Source organism: Passer domesticus, chromosome Z, assembly GCF_036417665.1.
Source record: "Passer domesticus isolate bPasDom1 chromosome Z, bPasDom1.hap1, whole genome shotgun sequence".
Lineage (NCBI taxonomy): Eukaryota > Metazoa > Chordata > Aves > Passeriformes > Passeridae > Passer > Passer domesticus.
In genome coordinates, this window is record NC_087512.1 from 58,559,241 (window position 1) to 58,579,754 (window position 20,514).

The following is a 20,514-nucleotide window of genomic DNA, read 5'->3' on the forward strand; positions in this document are numbered from 1 at the left end:
AGCAGTGCAGAACAATTTTCTTCACATCAATATGTACTTCCCTTATGTTTGGATAGACCTGTTAACTAAGAGTGTCTAAAAGATTTGAGAAAGATTTTTGTCTTCTCTTTTTTCCAACTGAAAATGAAATTAATTGAGTGAATAGAATATAACAGTGCTCCATTCCTGACAGCTTCTTTCTAAAGGGAATCCCACTAACTTCTGAAAAAAGGCATCTTGGTGAGAACATGGAGAGAGCACAACTGGAAAATGCTATGGTATCCGCTGAATTTTGCTTTAGAGTTCATTTTCACCAGTGACTGAACAGGGTATACTGATTAGTGGAGCTACATAAAATTAATCACCTAGGCCAAAGAGAAGGAAAATAGTTTCTTATGAAAAAAACCCAAACATATAATTTAAAAATTCCTTTTTTTAGATCATGTTGCAGAAAATAAAGCTTCCTAATAAGGAGGAACAATGGGAAATATTAAGTACAACAGAATAAATGTGGTGCATGTTTGGATATAAAGAAGCCAAGGAAGGAAAGGTCAAATTCTTAGAATAGCCACAAAATAATCTTTTCTGTGGATTGTTTGAGAAAATAATTATAATGACCACCTGCATCATTCAGTTGAAGTCACAGGAATTTTAGAAATTAAAATGAAAAATATTATTTTAGAGTTTCCCAGATTTTTTTACTTTGAAGAAAGTGGTCTTCTAGAATGGAAAAAAAACAAATTCAAAAAATGTGCGAAACTTTAACACGGGAAAAAAAATCTGTGCCGATAAGTACTTCCAAAACATTTTCATGTTTGTCCAAATATATTGGAATGAAACCTAGAAGTGTTGCTCAGCTTCATTCTACACTGCTGTGCAAATGTTACCACCCGTTTTCACTTGGCATTTTCCCAACAAAAGACACGTACTCCTCTGAACACATTTGACTAAAAATTGAGAGGAGGCTGTAGTTCAAAGCTAATTACATCTTGCTAGATCTTCTTTTCTCAGTTATTCATGTCTGCTAACACATGCTACTGCTTAGCAGTCCTCACGTTCTCGGCCTTCAGCAGAGCCATCCACATCTCTTCCTGCCGTTAACTCACACCATAAAAATACACACAAGCGAAAACAGCAGTTAAAAACTTCAGACTCTCTTTTTGCACAAATCAATCAGTAATGGCTGGCATGGCTGGCAGCATAAAATATGTTTTTCATTCCAGCCGTTGAGATGATAACTCTTTTCTTCAGAGACATCCAGCTTTAGGAAACTAGATTAGAGAGGTCAAATTGATTAAAGGGTGTGTTAAAGTCTAGTTGAGACACAATGTACGCTTCCTCTAGACCAGTCCACATTGGTTTAGGTGATTGATCTGGCGGTCAGAATACCATAGACCTGGAAGAAAACCATGTGTTTGTGCGTGATTGCATTTTTCTGCTGTAATTTGAAAGTTGTATTGCCTTACATTTCCAGTAAACTAAACCAGCTTCTGAATTTGGAATAACATGCTACCATTGCAAGTAATTCAGTTACTACCCACATCATAGTGTCCATGTGGGGGAGGTAGGGAATGCTGAAGATAATGTGGCCCACTTAATAAATGAAGTTTATTAGATGAATAAATGAATGTTTTCCTGGCAGAAAACACCTTCTTTGCATCAATGTTCATTAACAAGAATAGCACTTAGGGTCCTCTCACCCCAAAGACCAGGATAAGTGTTTGAAATAAGTGTGTTTCATTGGTCAAGCAGGATTGTACTTGAGAACAACCAGGCAAACATGACATCCACAAGTCCATGGGACCTAATGGGATGCATCCACAAGTGCTGATAGAGCTAGGGCACCATAACTAGACTTGTCAGGATCTTCTTTGCAATCTCATGGTAGTCAGAAGATGTGCCTGACAACAAATGCTATATCTGGCTTCAAAGACAACAAATGGCTTCAAAGACAACCTGGCTTCAAAAAGGACAAAGAGGAGGGTCCATGGTACTGCTGGAAGTCAGTCTAACCTCAGTCCCTGAAACACTTCATTTGGTAGGTCATCTTTGTGCACATGGATGACAAGAGGTGATCAGGAACGGTCAGCAACGATTCACTAATATTAAATCTTTCTTGACCAACCTGAATGCCTTCAACAATGAGAAAACTACCTGGTTAGATGAGAGAAGAGCAGTGGATATTTTTTGCCCTGTCTTTTCTAAGTGTTTCAACATTTTCACTCAAGACATCCATATAGGCAAATTCAGGAAGTGTGGACTGGATGAACGGACAGTGAAGTGAATTGAGCTGGATGGCTCAATCCCAGACAGTTGTGGAGCAGGGTCTAGTTGGAATCTGTTATTAATGGTGTCCCCCAGGGGCACCTATTACTGGGGCCACTATTTAACTTATTCATCAATGACTTGGAGGAAGGGCCAGGTGCCTCCTCAGTAAGTTAACTAGTGACACAAAGCTAAGAAGGGTGGCTGATACCTCAGAGAGATGTGCAATGCTTTGGAAGGATCTCAGCTGTTTGGAGAGATAAGCAGAGAGGAATAGTCTGAAGTTCAATGCAGGCAAATGTGCAGAGTCCTGCACTTGGGGAAGATTAACCCCATGCACCAACATGGGCTGGAGACTGACCTGCAGGGAAGCAGAAGAACCTGGGGATTCTGGTGGACAACTTGCTGTCAATGGGTCAGCAGTGTGCCCTTGTGGCCAAGAAGGCCAAATGAAAGCTGGAATGTATTAGGAGGAACATTGCCAGCAGTTCCAGGGAAGTGATCCTGCCTCTGTGTGTAGCCCTGGTGAAGCCCCATTTGAAGTACTGTGAGCAGTTTCAGGCCCCTGAGTACAAGAGAGACATGGAGCTCCTGAAGCAGGTCCAAGGGAGGGCTGTGAGGATGACTGGGGGAATGAAGAATCTCTCTTATGAGGAAAGGCTGAGGGAGGTGGACCAGTTCAGTCTCAAGAAGCAACTGAGATGGGACTTACCAATGTCTATAAGTTTCTGAAGGGAGGATGTCAAGAGGATGCTGCCAGGCTCTGCTCAGTGGTTCCAAACAATAAGACAAGAGACAATAGGCAGAAACTGATGCACAGGAAGATTTACATGAATATAGGAAGAACTTCTTTACTGCGTAGGTGATCACATACTGGAGCTGATTGCCCAGAGAGGGTGTGAGTCTATCTCAGTGGGGATATTCCAGAACTATGTGGACACAAGTCTGTGGCATGAGCTGTAAAATGGCCCTGCTTGAGCAGGGAGGTTAGATCAGACAAGCTTCTGTGGTTCCATTCAACCTGACTCATTCGGTGATTCAGTGATTTTCCTTGGACTTGGTCTGTAATGCCTCCAGTGCTCATGAATGATTTGTACTTAAGGCATCAGCTGTGTTCAAACTACCCACAACAGGGTGTGCAATACAGACATATGTCAACACATGTACGTTTTACCAGTGCACATTTCTGTTGTGCTTTCAGCTTTCTTTGGTACACCTGACTGCTGTTTACTGAGCAGACACCATCATTCTCATGCCTGGTTAATCACTCAATTTGAATATGCAAATGTTTGTGAGTACTCTCTTTTCTTCATAATTAATTAAGTTGCAGACTCTCAGTAATCATGCAGTAGATCTCCAAAACGTTCTGTAACTGTCCTGTATTGCCATGGCTTTGAGTTACATATCCGTACCACTCTGGATGTCATGCTTATAAATTCACAGTATTTTTTCAGTTTTTAGCTTCTCCCCTTGTTTATACAACCTAAATATTTATGGAATCACAAGGTAAAGAAATACGCCTTAAACATTATGTTGTAATACATGTTGGGCAAAAAATAGCTGATATTTGAATAGCACATCAAAGATGTACACTTATAGGCATATGTTATTCATCAAATGATTATTTGATGAAGACAGTAAAATGAGGAAAGCTAATTATGAAATTAGAAGGCTATAAGTTATTATAAATATACCTACCCTTGCCTTTGTTCCTGTTTTCATGGGTTCGGGGCCAAGTCCTTGGTTAAGTAAGAGAAGATAGTGATGAGTTTTTGTAAAGGTGCACTCATCTGCATATCAGGCGAATTGCAAGAAAATGGTTTCATTCTTACAATGATTTTTTTTTCCATATATCTCCATTTTCTTTCAATTCCTTTAGTCCACGGAGATAATACTTTAATTATTCTGCCCTTGGCCATTACTGATCCATTAAACAGTGCCTAACCAGCCTTAAGGATGATGGAAGTTTGTGACTTAAGTAGGATATACTACAGCCTAATTCAAAAGTCAGTGCTACTGAAGAGAAAGATTTCAGTTACCTTCAATGAAGACAGAATGGGACATGTGATAGGAAATAAAAACTGACTTGAAAATCCTCACCATGATCTTCACACTGTGCTGTGCTTTCTAGGCTCCAACTAAGCAATCAAATTGTAAGATTGTAAGATGCCTCTGGGGTCAGGGAACTTTTTGCAGTAACCAGCCCTCAGCCTTAACCTTCTTTGGGAGGAAAAAGAAGCATTGTGAGACCTCTCAACACACTAAGGGCAGTTGTGAGCAGCAAAACGGGCTTGGAGAGCAAATGCCTTGCAACCAATGCACCTACAACACCCGTTACCACATTGTCTGTTTCATTAGGACTTACATTTTGCAGCAAAATATTTTATGCCAGCTGCTTCTTGCACTGAACAGAAATCCACCTTTTGACAGTGCACATTTATTCCTGGTGGACCAAATCTGTCTTCCCATCACAGTGTCTTCTGGAAATAATAAACTGAAAATAGTGTGGTCTAAAATACTGATGGTCCAGCAACCTCAGTACATTTTAATTGTAAATATTATTAATATTAATAGCTCACAAAATAAATATTTTCTCTTGCTTAGTTACTTGCCACTTTAATTTGAACTCTGACTTTGAATGCAACTTTCTGGTTTCTTTGCTGATACCTGTGTTTCCAGAAAAGTTCAGAGGATTTTAAACAAGAGAACTGGTTTTTATATGGTACTCTAATTTTTGTATGGATTACATTGGCAGCTCCTTCTCACAGTCCATTAATGGCTTTTGTAGGGTCTATCTGGTAAAACTCACTAAGAGCATTGTGTGTTCAAGGTGCCTTTATCGTAAATGCATACATGTAACCTTTATTGGCTTAAAGGATTCTTTTACCTTCCTGTGTCACAAAGGTGGTTTGACTCCCAGCTTTCTCTATTTTAGGTAGAAATGGTATTTTTCACTCTAGAGGAATAAAGAGAGAAAGCTGTAAGCAGTGAATGCTGGGAAATTAACATGTTTCTGAGTGCACATAGCTGAAGCCTTTTAACTGAACTACAAAAAGGAAAGGATTAAAAGATATTTTTATTGAAGATACTAGCTCAGTCCTTCAAAAGTCAATGACCAGTACAGTTTATAGCATTTTTATTTATAAGGATTCAGTTATGGAGTGTGTGTAGGCTCCTGCTGTTCACTTCCCCATCCACAACTGCCCAGTTTCAGCCTGAGTCCTCTTCCAGCTGGAGATGCACTCACACCCTTTGTAATGTATAGGCATACAAAAGTATCACCACAAGAATAAAAAAATATCACCACAAATCACGGCTACATCCCTGAGCTCATACTTGAATTAATGCCAGTGTAGCCATGGAGACATGGAACTCTTTCAAAATTCTGCATCTGAGGATTTACCCAGCAATTCAGGCAAGCTTTGAAGCTGACCTTCATGTTGCCCCCCTGTATACCCTGAGCCTGCATTTACCTGCACAACCTATATAACCTGCTGGTGTGGTTAGGAATGCCATGTTAAGATTATAACATAGAAACAGAGGAGGAGGGATGAGATCCATTCCTGAGTGAAGCACGCCCAGATATTTCATTGCTGGTTTTGTCTTCTGAGAATTGTAAATCTGCAATCCATTTACTATGGCATAGAAATCTTTTCAATGACAAGCCCTCTATTCATGCTTTCCCTATAAACAATTGAAGCTGATAGTTGGAAAATGCTGGTATTTATATTTGTCATCAAATAGAGCAGAGTCGTGTAAGTGCTGAAAACATGACCTGGATCTCTGGTCTGCAAGCTGTCAACTCCAACTCAAGTAAGAAGTTCCCAGGCCTTATCTCTCTATGGAAGAAGACTTCCTAGGTCAAGAAATTCTTGATCTATGATAGCAAATGTCATTTCTTGACTGTCCTGGCTGTCCTCAATCTTATGTGTGTGAGAATTAAAGACTAGTTGAAGTGACACCCCTTCAAAGATGTTCAGATGCTGGATCACATTCAGCAAAGATATTCTCAAATAGTGCTGTCATTTCCATGAAATATAAGATAGAGCTAAGGAAGGTATAATTTAATAAACCAATGATGGCTTCTATTACAAGAAAGAAAAATAATTTGTTGCCTTCCTATATGTGTCAGAACATGCTTTTGCACATTGGCAGCAGAAAAAAGACAGAAAACCCAAATAAAGAAAAAATAGAAAGAAATAAATAGAAAGAATAAAAATAAAGAAAAATTTGAAATTTGGGAATAAAGATGAATCTCAGAATACATTTTTAGAAAAACAATTCATTTGGAACAGCCTGAGGGCTGCTCTTACATGTGTTATCTGAGTTACATCTCCCCGATTTGAGATCCTGAAGCACAGTATACCACTTTCTTTCTGTCGCAACCTATGCTGAATAAACCTGTGATCAATAGAAGTCTCAGGATGCAATGCTGTTCTCTCTGCGGGCCCCAAATTAGCATAATTTCTTCAATCCCAGATTTCACACAGTGATTACTCTTGATAACAAAATGGGTATAATGGATTGACATCCTCATTTTTCCTCTAATATATCTCTCTACTATGATAAACAGCAGGGAGATTTAAAATATTAAGCACTCTTTAGTAACTAGAATATTAAATGATCTTAATAATACTCTTTGCATGCGATTATTTTCCCTAATTCGCCTTTTTTTCCGTCCTAAGTCTACTAATTTTCAGATTTAAGATGATTCTGTTCCAGAACTGAATTATTTTTTTACGTATTTTTTACGGCATTTGTTGTCTTTTTTTCTTTTTTTCTTAAAATGTATTGTTAATATCATTTTCACATATAGTTACTTAAAAATATTATGTTTTAAATGTCTTGTGTCTCTCAACTACATTGTACTGTTGGTTAGTCATAGTACAGTGACTGCCTCAAACAATGAGGTCAATTTCAAATCAACACAAATAACAAAACCAATTTGACTTCAGACAAACTCTGTGACTTTGCCTCCTAGATTAAGTTCTAGATAAAGCAAAGATGAAAAAAAAAATTCTCTTCTCACTCCTTCAGTTCTCTGTCAAGATTGTCAAAGATAATGCCAACTCTTCTAGTATTGTGAAGCCATATATTGTTTTAAAACAAAAACCTCCCTCTTGCATCAAAATATATTTGCTTTTGTTATTTAATTTTTTGAAGACATACGGGCTTTCATTGAATTCCTTTATATACCTTACACTTTCCATTGCCTTTAGCAGGTGCTGCAGATATTATTTTAGTGGTAATGAAAGGTACCTGATTCATTGTTGCAGGATTTGTGTTGATGCAGATCTACACCACTGTTACTTGGAGTGTACAAGCAGGTTTTTTGGATACCAGAAATGTTTCAAATCCTCATTAAGTACTTCCTTGGATTTGACAGAGGAGTCGGCTGTGTTTTTGTAAATCCTGAACCAACAAAACAGCCAAAGAAACAATCAATGTGCACATAAACAGCTATTCTGAATAGCAGATGGCAAGATGGAAAATGCCTGTTCCCTCTTTGTGCTTAACGCTTGCCACAGTTTGGGCTTCATTGTTTCTTGCTGCCTGCATAATGGAGCTCTTTGGGAGAATGTCTAAATAAACTAAGTTTGTCTCTTTTCTATTTTTATTAGTAATAATTGTGATGATTTCACAAGAAACATGGTATCAGAGTGTCCAGTAAACACCAAAATTTCATGTGTAAATGTTGGGTTTTACTAAAGCATTCACAATACAAGAAATGTTTCACAATTACCAACTTTCTTCCAATGGTTTAATGTAATATCCTTCATTAAATATCTCTGGCAAGTGATTTGATGCATATCTATAATTCCTTAAAGTACATTGTTCAATTGAAATCGGCAGGTGAATCTCATGGCGTGGTCTGTGTTCCTTATTGGATAAAGCCATTTGGCAAACAGCTTTGATGCTCATATTGCACAGTCATATTTACCTGACTTTGTGGAATCCTCTGAATCATTCCCCATCAGGGAAAGCCCCAGGGCATTGCCCTAGAAAGACATACCATAGAGCTCTCCCCACCTAGGCAGACAGAAAAGACTCCCCAATGGAGCCTTGCATCCACCCCAATTTCTTTCCCAAAATGTCACAAATTCTAGTGGTTTCCCCTTGCCCTGTTTCCTCATTGGTTGTGGTATCCCTGGTGGCCAGCCCTGTTTTCCCTGTAGGCTAATGGCCTTTGCCCCGCCCTTGGTCCGGCCTGTGCCATCCCATACTTAAGCTTGTGCAGAGCACATGGTCTTGTCTTTTGTCACTGATTTCCCTTTGATGGGCTGCTATAAACCATTGCTGGAACAGAATTATACAAAAGGTCCTTCTGCCTCTCTTTGCTGAGCTAGCCATAATGAGTGTGGTGTGTGTGGACTTGAGTGCTTTCCCTGAATGCTTACCTAAGTAGCTTTTCCACAGGACACGCTTATTGAGAAATAGTTACAGCTAGCAGGGACCACCATCTAAACCCCACAATGCTAAATGACTTTACATATATTTTTTTCTGGAATAAATATGGCTGTCCTATAGCATACATTCAAAAGTGGAAAAGCCCATATCAAACCCACAGTTTAACCCATGTAAAACCCGTAAGAACCCATAGTTGCTGCCATTTACTTGCTCTTGTATAATGCAAAGTATACTTTCTGGATGGGCTTTTCCAAAGCCCATCAAATCACTTGAATTCACCTAGTAAACTGCAGATTCACTGTTCGGAATATCATTCTCAGTGTTACCTGCAAGATCATGATGCAATCATATTAATTTCAATAATTTTTTGGATACCACTTCTACCACAAGAGTGGCAAGCCTATTAAGCTCTGTTTAGAAAATAGGGTTAAATGATGCTATCAGAAAAATATTGTGTTTTAGCTGAGGAAAGCATGATGTTTCTAGCCCAGTCTGGCACTGCTGTTTTATTAGTGCAAGTTATGATTCATTTGTAAACATTGAAGTTGCTTATTGCACATATAACAATAACATTAGTATACTTCATTGCTTTCCAGCTAAATTAAAATTCTGATTTTAAAGTCTCATGCTACTTGGTCTGTAGTAACTGATTTAGAATAAGGTTTCCATCTGAGAAAAATTTAAACATGATGTTTAGTTTAATGTAGAGTTAAATTATGTTTTTACTGCATTACTATATATGGAAAAAGCGTACGTTACATCTGGCTATAATTTCTTCTGCCAGTTTTTTTTTTCCTTACATTTCCTGTCAAAACTGTGTCTAATAGACATATGAAATAGATAGATGTCCAGAAGGTTGAATCAATAGAAAAAGGGTTACGTGAATCAAGTTTGGACTTCAGTTTTTCAGGAGGAAAAGAGGATTTCTGCAAATTTAAGATTGGTATTCCCTCTATATATCAAGACAACAGTCTTCGGAGGATTCTTTTGGAGGAAAAGGTAGTAAATATAATTTTATGAAACAAAACCAAAATATTATCTATACAATGCCAGAGATGCAGGAAAGGAAAAATCCCAGGAAATATGAATCTGGTGGAAAACAAAAACAGAAAAAAAAGGAAAACAAAAAGGAAGAGAGGAATTTTGCAGGACTTAGACTATTAATGAACTTAGGATTTTAATGAACTGTTCAGAGTTTTAGAGAACAAAGTGTTGCAGAGGTGTACACAACTGGGAACAAGATAGGCTGAGGTTACTCTTCAGCATGATAAGCTAGGAGTGAGGCAATTGCAGTGGAATTATCCAAAGACAGCTACCTAATTGCTAAACTGGAAATTATTTTGCAGTATTTCTTCTGTTCCAGGTGATCCTTAGGAAATAAAAAAATACCAAAAAAAAAAGCTATTTTTCATTAAAGTTACTTCTAAAGCAATAAAAAAATAGTTGAAAATAAAGATCCCTTTAGCAACAGTAATAAGCAGAGTCATTTTACTTCTGTAAAATGTGTTGTTCATTCATTTTTATTTTCTTTTGCTTTTAAATTTTGTTTTTAAACTAGATCACAGGCTAGTCTTTGCTAGGAATAAAAGGTATATAAAATTCCCCAAAGTAAAGTATTGATTAAATCTTCCTGATGATTAGTGCCTTTGTTGTCCCCCATCATCTGTGCTGTATATTCCACAAGCCCTAGGGATAGCAAATAATAGGCTTTCTTTAGCAACTCATGCAAAACAGTAGTGCAAAAAGTCAATTAAATCCCCAGTTGCTTATTTTGCTTAGACAATCAGAACATATTTCAACTTTCTAGCACATGATAAATAGAATTAGTCTTTCTCAGGTATGCAGGAAAAGAACTAAAGAAGACTCTAGAAATACATACTGTCACTAAATTTTCATGTCGTTTGACCACAAAACAACACGAACTAAAATGAAAAGCAGGGTAGAGCTACTGAAACACATGAACTAAAAAAACCACAAATTCTGCAGTACTCTACATTGGATATTCATGAAAATATAGCACTATATTGGAGAAGATGCTTTTTTTTTACTTCCTCCTGTCATTGAAGTAGAAGACTAGGTGAAAAAGAATAGTTTGCTTTTAATCAACATTTTTACTTTAAAAGGCCAAATAGCTCAGCAGTTTGGCATGTCCTTTGCAGAGCAGAGGAGAAAGTCATCCTGTTGTAGCTGTTTAAACTGAAGAGTCAGATGACTGATAGTCTGAAGACTTTCACAGTTCAAGTTAATGCTATCAAACCCTTTAATTACACCAATATACAGCTGATAAGAGGCCCTAATGGCCCTTTCATATCTGTATGGTAACTAGGATGTGCACCATATATGGGTGTAAGATTAATACTTATATGACTTTGTTCTGATAACTTGACTTCCTGTCAAATGATGCATTGCAGAAGATTCTTCCAGCTTCTCACCTCTTTTCCTTTAGTGTTTCACATTGCTAAGAAAAGTTCCAGATATCTAGTAGTGTCTATAAACATGAAAATATAACATGTTTACAGATCTACATGGAATTGACAGAAAAATATGGTTTACTGAAGCATGATTTTCAGCAACATATTAACCCTTAATCCTCTGTCAGCATACTTGCTGGATTGCCTAGCCTTTTGTTTAGTTTTTTCCAATTACTAACTTCAGTACAGAAATTAATATTTCTAATAATTTTATCAGAACCAAGTTGTGACTGCAATACTGTGGCATTAACTTTGCTGTTTACTCTGGTCATGCAATTTCTCAGTGAAGGGAACTGTTCCTACATATGCCCATACCTATAGCTGTACATTTACCTACACTTATACATGTATCTTTACTTTTGTCAGTTATTGCTTAGATTAATTTTCTTATCTTGGGAAAACAGTGGAAAGAATAAGGGTTGGACTGCAGTAGGAACATAAAGTTTACATAAATATCATCTCCTATTTAGCACTTATAGGATGTACAACTGGTGAGCAGGAGTACTGTACCCCACTGAGAATATTCATGTTGGGTTTCCATTGGTGCAGGGAGTTTCACTCACAAACAGAAAAAACTGTGGGTTTTGAGAAATGGAGATGTGTTACAAAGTAGAGAGACATAGAGTCTCCAGGCAGGTGCAATGGAGAGGTGCCTGCAAAAACCAGGCCTTTTTAAGCAATTAGGCCTTTTCAGTTATATAGTTTTAAAACTTAAACATAATCCAACCAACTACCATATGCCATGATGTGAGCACGTAATGGTTATAAAACTTGTTTTTCGACCTCTAATTCAGCTGAGTCACTTTCCTATAGTCCTTTTCTACTTAGCCCAAGTAGCAGGCCAGAGCCATGATTTTACAAGGGTAACAAGGCCCTTATTTTGTAAGGTTTTACCTATACACAACAGAGATGCTTCTCTGAATGTCATATATGCCATTTCTGACATGTATGTGCTTCTGGAAGAGAACAAAACCAATTCTATAGGAAACAGTAGTGACATTTCCCATTGCACTTCACTCCCAAAATCAGGGTGAATACTTCATGCTCTGCGCCTTCTGACTTCAGTCCATCAAAGCACGTTTAGTATCTGGTTTCAATTAAGCTGGTTTTTTTTTGTACTTTAATGATCAGTACCTGTGTCCTTAAATGTGTGCTGAAGTGTTCCTCTGGCTGAGGTCTTTGCACAGTGAAAATGCAGATCTAGCACACTAAGTTGTCATTGTGAGAAATGTAACAATTTAGAGGAAATATCCCTGTAAAGAGATGTGAAATGGAAGATCTCATCTCCTGCCAAACAATTGTAAGACTTCTCACTGTCTGGGGAAGTAGCATGCAAATTTTCTGGAATGCACATGTAAAGTGGATTATTATTGTATTAAAAACTACTTTCCCCAAAACATTTGTTTCTCATCTGGCATCAAATAGAGTTTAATTGCAAGTTGTTTTATGTCATTTTCAAAAAGCCACACAGGAGGTTCCTAAACTTCCCTTGTATACACATCTCATTATATCTCAGTAGGGTTCATGTTTGTACCACCTGCTCATGACTGGGAACATTTACCCTAATGTCTCTGCAACAAATTTTAGCACTACGGTCGTTCTGACAATGCACTTGCAATCTTCACTACAATCTTTTTTTTAAAGCCATTTCCAGGGAGTTTTGTTAAGAGAAGAAATATGTGAATTTCAGTATTTTCTCTGATTTAAGAACATACAGCCCAACAGTTTTGCTATTTTTATGTAATCAGAAAGAGCAGTAAAGTTCTCAGTTCAAAATCTAAATTATGATTTGTTACCAGCTGTTTACAAAACTGAACAGCAGGAGCATAACAAATTATTTATCCATATTCCAGTTTCTCACAACTGAGAGCCTGTCTGGGTCTTTTTTTATTTCCCCCCTCCCAAAGCCAGAGGTATTGCAGAAGTAGACAGGTGGATCCTGAATCCAAACCCTATTTTTGAATGTGTTTATATGGAGCATGCAATCTCTGCCTACTCTCCAGTGAGTGTCCAGTGCAGAATCTAAGGAATTCTGGACCTGTTTCCATTTTTTTTCTCACCACAGCTAGGGGTGATCATCCAGGCCATATCTGTGCTTTACCCTTGCAGCATGTAGTGCTTCTGCGACGATTCTGGCAGTGCTAGAGATTTGGGCTTTGATGAGTATATTCGTGTGCAGTTACCCTTTTGACAAATTTTCTTGAGGAAGACAGACACAGCAGATAATTATATCTCAGATATTGTATCTGGGACAAAGACTCTTCTCCAGCCCAAATGCTTTCTCCTTGCCAAACTCCAAACACTTGTTTCCAAAAGAGGTGTTAAAACTTCTCAAACTTTTCAGGAAAGCTCTTAAGTATTTTTCATAATGGGGAAAATTTAAAAACAAACGAAGTGTAGGAGCTGGGACTGGCTGCCCCAAAAGCAAACCCATTTGTCACCAGCTCATCCCAGACAAATTATTCCTCAGTCTCCAAATGAAAACTTCTATGGAAAATAATGAAAATTCCTGTGGAAAGTGAATGCACTCTGTTCATACACCTTGGAGAAATCAAAACAAAAACAAGGGTAACACTACATTTTATTTATCTTGACAGAGATGCAATTCTTTGAGATGCTTTGTAGATACCTCAAGATGTTTTATAAGAATCTTATTTTTGAGAGAGGATTGCATCCTGGAACAGATGCCTTGTTGACCACTCCTGCAGCTGTTGCCATCCACTGGGATTGCCATGGCAATTGTGGAGTTGCTTGCACTAAATCAGGAGTATTTGTGGAGTTTTGATGGGTTTTCAGCACATTGTAGCCACTCAAAAACAGTTTCCAATCCAGCTTGCTCTATACAGCCACCAACTGCTTCACGAGGTAATCAACAAGGTATGCTGCGTCCAGAAAGCACCACAAAACCCCTTCTAGCAATTTCTTCTGCTGATCTCAGATTTTCTGCAATTCTTCTAGATGATCCTAACTTTAACATAAACTGTACAGTCTCACAAAGAGATAATATATTGCTATTAGAGAAAAAAAATTGCCAAGGTGCTCTGCAATTAGTTTTTTTTTCTGTGTGTCACATTATCTGTACCCCTTATTACCCCTCATTCACCAGACTTATCTGTACGGACCATGGATTTGGTTTTTTCTCTCCCTCCCACCTACTTGATACAGAAGCTGTTATCCGTTACCCTTCCTCAAGTGAGAAGTAAGAGGCTGCTGTTCTGTGATCAGCTGGCAGGGATCAGAGGAGAAATGCAAGAGTCCTCTGGGTCAAATAGCTCTGAAGCTATTTGAGTCATCCCACCTCAGAAGTGCTGTTTGAATTAAAGTTCTACACTTGCTGTCATGTGTAAAAATTCTTGGTGGCATAAGAGAAACATATTGTTAATTAATTGCAGTCTGAAACACATGTCAATCAAATGTGTTTGCGGCTAGTAATCTTCATGCTAATCACTTTCTCAAACAACACTCCGGTCCATCTGAATTATGTCTAAATTAATCTAAGCAAATCTGTACATCTTTTAACATAAAGTTTTAGTAGTAGCTTGTATTCATTTGTACACAGACTGCCTCAGACAACTAAAGAATCATTTGAGATTTTTCTCTAACTTAAGGTTTCAGTTTTGAAAAATTGTTAATAACTTCTCTGCCATTTTTTTTTTAAATTTCATGTATGTTTGTACATGTCTGGAAGATGAAATATACAAAATTAACTTTAAAAGCCATGATCATTACAGTACTCTTCATCTGGAAAGGCTATTGGAGAGTTTTCAGAATAGTGAAATTTATTGTTCTGTGAGCTCTGACATATTTCAGCACAGAAATACTTGACTTTCAAAAGTGATTGTCTTGCTATTAATGATTCATGCACTCCTAACTCTTTGGACCCAAAATGATCTGAGAATGAGCCACTGCCCAAAGTGCAAGTTCTTAACTAGACTTTATTAATGCCAAAAAACCTGTTGCATGCAGGGTTTAGCCCTGAAATAACTGATGACTATGGCACCAGCTTGTTATGCTGAGAAACGTTTATAGATAAATGACTCAGACATCAGCCCTAATATTAATTTAGGTAAATAAATGTAGTACTTCTGGAAGAAAGGCTACAGATTTTTCTGTAGAGGTGATCCATACCCTGTGATACGTCCATTTAGAGTCTACTTTTCATTGAAATTGTCTCCTATGAAGTAGAGTTCCTACAGTGCTATTGAAAAGTGACATCTGCATCTGAGTAAAACAAATCAGATCAGATCTCTTTAAAAATAATGAATACAGGCAAAGAGAACACAGAAATTTGGGCAGAGTTCTATTTAGCTTTTCAGTCATAACTACGATCAAGACCAGTTAACCTACGCTGTGGTTAACCTCTCTTGGTCTAGACAGGCTTATGGATTTACAATTTAGTCTCTGAAGACACCACATGCAGCATTCACCTGAAGTTAAATATTCTTCACTTAATGATCTAGTTTATCTAAACTAGAAAGACAAATTTTATTTGATTTCAGGATCAATATGGCAGAAATCCCAGAGCTCTCCATATGGTAGGAACATATGTATTCATTGAGCCACACTCGCTTATTCCAACTCCACAAGGAAAAAAACTGCCTTTTCCCCATTTGCTCACTCCAGGATTAAGCCAAAGTCTGTGAAAGTCTTTAGAAATATTTTCACTGATTTCAGCAAGCTCTGGGTGGTGCCTTCCAGCTTCCAGTCAGTTCTGTCATCATTACTATAATGACCAGTTGCAGCTTGATATTCCTCCCATTGATGTGTTCAGGAGATGGCTATTCCAGCTTTTCCAGACAGCAAAAGTTGATTTATAGAGCATTTTTGAACTTACAGACCTTCATTCTCATAGTAACAAATACTGGCAGGGGGTTAATTTTTTCGAAAATCTATGTGTAATTTTGTTGTAACTCTTTTCTGGCATGCTTTGCATGATTCAAACAGAGGAAGATTCTCTGTTCTTACAGATGAATGACACACATTGTCCAGGATGCCAGCAGTTGTGCATTGTAACACAGCACACTATGCAGGACTGGTACGACAGTTTTGGTCTCTCCCCAAGCCTGTATGCAGCAGGAGCATTGCTATGGAACAGGTTAGGCCCTGCAAAGTCATAACTCTAAACCTCTTCTCTCCCTCATCTAAATTTGCTAATACTGAGTAAAGATTGCTAAAACACAGGTTTTGTTCATGATGTAGAAGAAAGGGTTTCTGCATGTGGAGGAAAAATGGAGTGAGAACACTCACTCCTGGTCTTTTAGACTTAAGTTACAAGTTCAACATCAAGAGCTTCTGCAAGAAAACAGCAACCGTGATGGTCTGTGCTTAGTGCAGTCTTCCTTCACCCACACGGAGAAGAATCTTTAATCTGTCTTTTATACCTAGGCTAAATGTAAATATATTTTGACAAGTTAGTAGATGGAACGTTTCACTAAACAATGCACCCTAGCTTTATGAATTCTATTTCTTTTTTTCTGTTTAAACAGGTGGTTGTAGTGAGACATCCTCCACAGTCCTTTCCAAAGATGTACTACTTAGTCCCAATACAAAAGTAAACCAAGAAATTTCATCTTTTTCTATAAATTTCTTCCTGGCTTAACAGTGGCGTATGTAAAAGCTGCCTCTTTCCCCAGAAAAAATGTCCAAAATTTTCAGTTTCCCTTTACAGAGACACTTTGCTATATCAATAATTTGAGTCTCAGCTGCATGGCGAGTGAGGCTAGCTATGCAGCTCACAAAAACACACTGTAATAAGAGGAAATATCCCTATAGCATTTACAGAAATTTTACTAGGGTGGTTGAATACTTCTGAGTGGAACCAGAATTTCCAGAGGAAAAGGACTGAAATCTGAGAATGGGATTGAAAGCATTTTTTAAATTTTTTTTAATGGTATGTGTAATGCCATACCTGGGCTTTAGATTTCTCTCTCTCTCTTGCTCTCTCTCTCTCTCTGTCTGTTGGTTTGGGGTTTTTTTTGTTGTTGGTTTTTTTTTATTTTGTTTTTGTTTTTTTGTTTTTTTGTTTTTTTTTTTTTTTTTTTTTTTGTTTGTTTTGTTTTGTTTTTTGGGGTTTTTTTTCTTCTTTTTTTTTCCTTGAGTAAAAACCATAATATTTCACATTTGGAATAATTCCTGAGTTTTGGGAACAAATTATTAAAACTGAGCATATGGAGGTCTTAAAGTAGAACCTTATGGGAAGGGGGAGAAAAAAGGTGTTCTATAACATCTTAAGGCTGTTCTATAACATCTTAAACTAAAATAAAATATTTCCAAATCCTGATGAAATAAGATTTTTGTCCCTGTCCTCAATTTTCAAGTTTACTTCATGAAGTAAGTGAAGATTACATAGGAGCTAAATTCTTCCACCTTCAAAAAACCCCACATTTTTATGCTGCTTGCAGCTCTTCATGTGTTTTTTCTATCTTACTTTAGAATATGGAAGATTTAGCTTTTTTGAGATATTCAGAGAAGTCAAAATGATAGTTATAAATAAATTTATTTCATATACATTACCTTCCCATAAGACTGAAGATAGGGTATTGAATTTTAATAGTCAAATAGCTCTCTCTCTGTATGAGCCTTATGTTTGCCCATAAGAGACAACAATTAATTTTAAGTGCTGTGAACTAGGCCTTGAGTCCAGGTCCTCAAGCTATTTAGGCACAGTTAGGTCCCAGTGTCCTTTGGGGATAGCTGCACTACAAATGCTTCCTCTAACACATGCTCTAGATCTTTGTTCTTGCAAGGAATGAACATGCACCAATCAAATGCTGTGTTATAGTACTGATATTACTTGAGCACAGACAAAAAAGCAATAACCTCTAATGTCTGAATGAACACCTTCCTCTCCCTGAGTTTCAGTCTGAGTTTCCTATGTTAATTGCTTTATTACAGGTTTTTCTGTTAAAGTCAGCATCTTGAAATCAACCATTAAGTTCTTAACATAGTTTGTTCTGTCTCTGCTTTAGTAGGATCACGTATGATTTACTAAGCATGAACAGTGGTTGTAATGAAAAAGGTTTCTAAGGAAAAAAAAGGAAAGGTGAAGCAAATGGGCAAAAAGTTAACAAACTTTGGCGGTTAAAGTCTCATTTTTTCTCCATGTGCAAATTCTTAGATGATGCAATGTATATTACTTTTAAACCTTTGAACACCCACTTCATCAGTGATTGTGATTTATGATGGAAAGCTTTGTCCTGAACTGCTATTATCAGACTACTGTGGCAAAATGATCCTGTAAGAGACAGAAACAATACAGGCTCTGTACTATGGATGACTCCAACTTCCTTGAGAGGGAAAGCGTAGGGGCAAACATTGATCTCTTCTCTGTAGTGATGAATGAGAGAACCCAAGAGAATGGCCTGAAATTATGTTAAGGGAAGTTTAGATTGGATATTAAAAAAAGTTTTTTCACCCAGAAGGAACAGACTCCCCAGGGAAATGCTCACAAAACCAAGACTGAAAGAGTTCAAGAAGTGTTTGGACATCACTCTGGAGCACATATTGTGATTTTTGGGGTGTCCAGTGCAGGTCCAGGAGATGGACTCAATGATCCTTGTGGGTCCTTTCCACTGAGCTTATTCTGTGGTTCTGTGATTAATTTGAACTAGAGAAGCTTGGATAAATAAAATGCTCAGAAGAAGCATCTAGAAAAGTTCTATATCTGTTAGAGATGGGAGAGTCCTGAATTCTTTGTACACTCTGATTTCCATGTGAAGTCCATCTCCACTTAAGACAACAGGGACAGGTAGAGAAGGCCTCCTTCCAACATGTGCTTTAAATAAGCATTTGTTTTATTCTATTGGTGACAGTTACAACAGTGTTTTAGTCATGTATTTCCCATTTCTTTACAGAAAATGTTCACATGAAAGAAAGAAACTGGCAGATCAGTGTTTAATTATTCACCTATGCTCATTTAGGTAACTGAGTCAAGTCTTCATGGCATTTTTAAGGGTTTGGTTGTCAGTTACACAACCATCAGTTTGCAAGCCTTAGATAAATTTGTGTTATGAATTTGTAATACAGTAAAAAATCAGATGTGCACATATGTTTGCGTTGAAGGGCACAAATGCAATTTCTTCCCCTCCCCAACAGTTCTTTGTGCCATCTTTCCAATTTTAATTGATATCATGGAAATCAAAGAAAGACCACAGTGAATCAGCAGTGTTGACAATGTGCCAAGGTGTTTAGAAAATAGGCCTAGCTAGGGAAGAAGAACATGTCAAAATACATTTGGAGCATATTGGAATACGTTATGAAATAAAATGTGTTTACCTTTTTGAATGACGGTGTTGGGTAGTGCTGGCGACACTTATGAGGAGGAGGGAGTGGGTGACAGAGCCCTAGAATGGACCACATTCCTGTTTTTATATGCAAGATACAAATACTCAGAGAAGAAATATGACACAATATGACAAATCACTTCTTTAATTCATTGGACTTGTCAAACAAGTTAACTTCTCTTGTGGTAACAGTGGTGGAAACATTAGTAAAATCAAAATGCTAGTGGCTGCCTAAGTTCTGCTATCATATAGTTTAACCAGGCTTAGACGAATTTAGATATCTGAGCACAAAAAATACTAGAAGATAGTAACATCTGTTATGAAGCAAAATGTGATGATCCTACCTCTGGTAGCAGTGAACTAAGACATTTAGTGTGGTGAGCAAAAAGATATCTTAGGCACATATGTACACATCTGAATGAGAGGCAAAGGAAGCTCCCTATCCTGGGTTGGCTCTATGATGCTCGTATCCCCAAACATCTGTTCTGTTTATGCTGGATAATATGTTTTGAATCTTTAAGACTTGTTCCGAGAGCAAATGGGGGAGAGAAGAACCACGGAGTTTGTTTTCAGAAATTGCACTCATTCCTCCACACTCCTGCTCCTGGACTGTGTTGTGTGTGGATGGACAGACAGTGGGATAAAGCTCTCCTTTGCTTTTAGTTAAGTTTTAGCTAGCTGAGGCAAAGAAGTTTTCTGGACTGTGGGAGTTTTTTTCCCTTTCCTTTAGACCTGTTTAAACCTGCTCCGGACTGAACACGAGAAGAGCACCGGCAGCTCGCACCTGTGGCCCACTGGGCAGGGTCTGGGCCATGGCATTTCCAATGCCAGAGGGACTGATAAGAGACTGAGTGAGCCGAGCTACAGCCCACAAAGAGGACTTTCTGAGTTTGTCATCTCTTTTGGAGCAGCAAAAGGTTTTCTTGTTTAATATTATTCAGATTTTATTGTTTAATAAACACTTATTTCCACTTTTCTCCAAGGAGGTATTTTTCCTGAACTGGTTGGGGGACGGGCCGATTGAATCTGCTTTTCTAGAAGAACCTTGTCAGGGATTCTCTCCCAAATTTGCTCTGAACCAGGACAAATACATTATTGATGGCCAACAT

General features: G+C 37.7%; 2 long non-coding RNA genes across 5 annotated transcripts in view; one reads left to right on the forward strand and one right to left on the reverse strand.

Moving 5' to 3' along the window:
- Positions 1 to 20,514, forward strand: part of LOC135290095 (uncharacterized) — a 97,132-nt gene that overhangs the window by 23,858 nt on the left and 52,760 nt on the right. The window lies entirely within an intron of this gene.
- LOC135290096 (uncharacterized) overlaps positions 1 to 20,514 on the reverse strand; it is a 36,109-nt gene that overhangs the window by 15,374 nt on the left and 221 nt on the right. For all 3 annotated transcript variants that reach the window (XR_010352809.1, XR_010352810.1, XR_010352808.1), the window contains exon 2: positions 19,398 to 19,465. This is a non-coding gene — a long non-coding RNA (uncharacterized LOC135290096). The remainder of the gene's footprint in view (positions 1 to 19,397; positions 19,466 to 20,514) is intronic.